A 5,052-nucleotide genomic window follows, 5' to 3' on the forward strand; every position below is an offset into this window, starting at 1 on the left:
TATATATATTCAGATCAGATCATATATAACAAAAACATAATTTATTTAAAAATGGTATTTTTGGAAAAAAAAATGGTATTTTTGAAAAAAAATGGCATTTTTGCAAATTTGGGCTTTTCGGCCCAAAATACAAATGGCCCAGCCAACTCGAAATGAAACCCGAACCCGAGTGAAACCCGAAACCCGAAACCCGAAAAAACCTGAAAATTTTGGATCGGTTTCGGTACCATTTTTCTCAACCCGAAACCCGTAAAACCCGAACCCGATGAACCCAAAACCTGAAAATCTAACCCGTGTGCACCCTTAGGCCGAAGTTGTTGGAATGTTGGGCCTACTGGGAAGGAAGCTGGGCTTGAGAGGTTTGTTTGGGCCGTGGGAGAATTGAAGGGAAATAAGGAGGCTTCAGTGGAGATGGGCCTTCGGCTGCTGGGGAGTTGATGCGTTGGGCTGGCTGAAAGGCAGCTGGAGGCTGCTTGAGCCGTTGGAGCTGAAGGGGAGTTGATGCTTTGACTGATCAACGCAGGAGGAGGCAGCTGGAGATGGGCCTTCGGCTGAAGGAGAAGGGAGCTGGAGTTGGCTTGGACAAGTGGCGTAATGAGGCTGGCTTTGGAGTGCTGCTGGGACTCGTGGCACGAGGAGGGCACGTGTAATGCCCCAAAATCCCTATGGTGTTTAATGGCTGGATTAGTAGGTCGGGAGGGCCATAATTGTTTAATTATGCCATTAACTGATAATATGCATGTATATGTGAATTATATTATAATATGATGTTAAATGCATGCATGTGGGTCCACATTTCAATTACAGGGGTGTTTTGGTAATTTGGCCCGTTAAGGGTATGAATGTATATTTGTATGCATGTCGGTGATCTATTGTTGAGACCACATTATAATGTGGGTTTGTTCGAGCTATTCGGCATGAGATAATTTTGGAATAATATTTAGCGGTTTAGTCATAACAGGTTTAAGTTCGAGGCTCGGGGTGAGTCTCGGGGTGATTTTATGATTAGAGCGTTGTCGGGAATTAAATGGTAACGTGATATGAATTATTGGTGTTTGAGATTATCGAGAATAGCGGGAATTGGAGAGTGTTAATTATGATTAACGAGATAAGTGGGAAATACAAATTTTGCCCTTGGGAGCCTTTAGAAACCCTTAATAGACCTAGGGTTATTTTGGTCTTTTCACCCCTAGGATAGATATAAGCCATATATGGCTGTAGAAAAGAAGAGAAAACAGAGTATAGTTCAAGAGCTTTCCCCTACCTTTTTTCCTTTAGTTTTCTTTGTGATTTTTGAGCCATTCTTGAGGATTCAAGCTTGGGAAGTAAGCCTTGGGAGTTTGGGAGAGTGTTCCACCATTGAAGAGCATCATAAGTTGAGCTTGAGGTAAGTTTCTAGCCATTAAAATCCTTGTTTTTCTCTGTTTTAGTTCTGGTTTTCAGTTGGGGTTTCTAGATTGGATGCTTGGTTTTGTTGGGATTTTTGGCTAGGGTTCTTATGGTTGTGATGTTTGGGGCATGTGAGGATGGTTTTTGGGTTCATTTGGCACAAAAAATGGGATTTGGAAGCATTGGAATCGAGTTAGAATTGAAGGAATCGAAGAAGGAAGTTTCAGGGGAAAACCAGTCTGGGGGTAGCGCTACAGCGCCCATCATAGGGCGCTCTAGCGCTACATAGGGCTTCTGTTGGGCGGTTGGGGGTTCTGTGTATAGCACTGGGGCGCTATTGAGCAGCGCTGTAGCACTACTCTCTTCCTTCAAAATCCCGTTTTTAAGGGTTTTTGGCTCGGGGTTTCAATCCTTAAGGCCCAGGATCGAATCTACTCACCGTGTGGGCATGTTTCGAGGTCCCGAGAGTGGGGTTTAGGTTAAGACCCTTTCATTGTTGATTTTCCCTAATGGAGGTTATAATTGGTTGTGATTAGGTAACCGCTAAGGGACCAAAAAGTTGATCGTTCTCATGAGTCGTTCTTATTATATTTCTCGCTCGAACCGGAGGTAAGAAAACTACACCTTGTGTATATGACATGCATGATTGTTGTTGAGGCGTTTTGGTTGATAAATTTGGACATTGATTGCATATTAAATGCTAGCAGATGTTGTTTACCTGTGTATGGCACTGACTAGTCAGGGACGACACTGGTCGCGTATCACTGACCTAAGAGTCAGAAACGGCATAAGCGTCCTAAACGCAGGGCCGAATGAAGATTATATCTAATTGATATCAGCATTTAATGACTCTAAGGCATTAATGCTAGACTGACCCTAAGGTTGATGAAACTTATAACCGCTTGACTAGTCTAAGATATAGTTACTCAGAGCCAGGGCCTAAGGCCTGGGTGACTGTTTGTCACATGGCTAGGGAACAGAGTTCCATGGTTATGACTCTATGGTCATGAGGTAGGTTATGTTGGTGACTAGTCATCATGCAACTAACCTGTTTAAACTAGTGAAAGGTTCACTAATCTATTAAGCCACGGTGACCCTATCGTCACATGGCTAGAGGGAGCTGTACCCACCTTAGTGACTTTTCCTCTGTCACTTACTTGTTTTGGACTGAAAGTCCTGAATGATTATTATGATCATTTTTGATATTATGTCATGTTATATTGTGTTTTTTTGCTGGGCTTTGGCTCATGGGTGCTATGTGGTGTAGGTAAAGGGAAAGAAAAGCTCACCCAATCTTGAGTGGAGAGCTTAGGTGGTGATGTGTACATATGCGGCCTCTTGACCACCACGGCCAAGGAGTTCTCAGAGGAACTAGGGGGTTTACCCTATTTTTGCCGCTTAGGTCGACGGGTTTGTAAATTTGAAACAGTAATGACCATTTTGAGTTGTAAATAACTTGTAAATGTTTGATGGGCCCATGAACAATTTTATGTATTAAATAAAATATATTATTTCCTTTTAATTGGTTTTCCACCTTAGTCTGTTAGCAACACTTAGAAGAGCACGTTTTTAACCAAAGGACTCGGGTAACGAGTCAAATTTCCGGTTCACCGTAACTGTTCTGGGGTAACCAGGGCGTTACAGCACGTCACTTGGCAGCTGGAGGTGGAGCTGAATATAGGTGGGCCTGGGCTCTTTTGGGCTTGTTTCTGGGCCAACTCTCTTAAAAAATGCCACAATTTCAAGTCTTTTTTTTTTCAATTTTGATTATTTCTTCTTTCTTTCTTTTTCTTTGTTTCTAAGTGTCAAAAATACCAATTAAATCCTACAAAATAAAAAAAACTAAATTAAAATTAAATATTTTCATTTATAAATTAAATCATATTAATTTCATGAAAATATTAATTAAAACTTAATTTATTTTTACTATTAAAATCAATAAATGTGTATTTTTAGGCACTAATCAGGTTTTTAGTGGCAGTTTTTACTTTTTAAATTCCAAAAATGATATAATCATTTTCAAATTTATTACCAATCAACTCCTTAGTTACTTAGTTACTTGATTTACAAAATTGCACAAGTAAATAGTTCACATCTTAACATTTACTTAAAAAATCTAACATTAAAGTCCATATTCTTTTCTAACAAATGTCCATTTGAGTTATAAAGTTCTTTACTTTAGGAGTACAGTGTTAATCTTATGAAAAATCTAAAAATGACAAAATATTCAAGGACAATAATGCAATAGAAGATTAGACATAAAATTATGTATCAATATTACTTTTACTAATTAGAAACACATAGAAAGAACATGATTAATCCTACATATTATTAGCACAAGTAAATAGATATACAAAATAAAAATGAGGTTGAAAGAACATAAACAACTCAAATGCATTATATTAAGAACATAGTAAATCAAAGTAGCAAAATAACATTACTAGCATATGAAATAATCCCTAACCTCCTAAGAAGATTAGGTCATTATGCTCATCATTCTCACAAGATTCTAAGAAGAAAGTATGAGTAGAAATTTCGATATAGTTTTTTTACGCTAAAAATTACATACCAAATAGGAAAGAAGAATTCCTATTTATAGAAGAAGAGAAAAGAACTAAAAGGAAATTAAACTACAAATGAGGTTTACAAAATAAATCTGAAATATATAATCATAAAATATGATTTAAAAAAATTAAATCTTATTATTAATATTAACCTAGCTATTTTAATGAATGTTCATCATACACATTTTTCTAAATTAATACAAAATGTGCTCAAAATTGAAGGTTCAAGGCGCAAAATGCATAAGAAAATGGGCTGATGGCAGGTTGAAGCTTTGACCCATTCACAGCTAATAAGAGAGGGACATGTGGACAGCTAGAGCTCGGTGCAAGGGACAAGGCAGCAAGCAGGTCAGCGGGTCACAGGCACGGGTCGCTGGAGCTGAGTCTGCGGGTCGCTAGGCTGCTGGAGGAGGCAGGGGCGCAGACAAGTGGCGAGCAGGTAGAGCTGAGTAGCTAGAGACGTGGCAGGAGAGGAGCATGCCACTTGGCCCAGGCTGGGCTTCTCCTTCATACTGGGCTATGGGATGTTGAAGGAAAGACAATCAATTACTCTTAAAAATGCCATCTTTAATTATTTATTTTCTTTTTTCCCTCTTTTTTTCTTTTGCTTTTATTAATGTCAAAATGCAACATACTTTATGAAAATTAAATTAAAAGTAATATTTCCATTAGAAAAATATATCACAATAAATTCAAGGAAATACTAATTAAAAATTAATTTAATTTAAACTTTAAGCTTAATAAAATGTCATTTTTAAGCACTAATCAAATTCTAATTTTGTGATTTTTACATTAATGACATGTTTACTATTCAGTAATAGAATCATATGTGTTGTAATAATTTTATTTCATTTGTTGACGCCGTTTTTCATCAACTTAAAATGTAGAGCAATTAAACAATAGGAACTATGGCGCAGATGAATAATATGGTAAAACAACAAGAGTTTTACGTGGTTCAGCAGTTAAATCTGCCTAGTCCACGAGTCTATTTTATTTAGACTTGGAGTTTTCTGGAAATCCTTCAGTGATGAATTCTCCAGAGTTTCTCTCAATATATCAGAAGATCGCCCTCTCTACAAATGTTCATGACCTCACTATT

Source organism: Humulus lupulus, chromosome 1 (assembly GCF_963169125.1).
Source record: "Humulus lupulus chromosome 1, drHumLupu1.1, whole genome shotgun sequence".
In the NCBI taxonomy this organism is placed as follows: domain Eukaryota; kingdom Viridiplantae; phylum Streptophyta; class Magnoliopsida; order Rosales; family Cannabaceae; genus Humulus; species Humulus lupulus.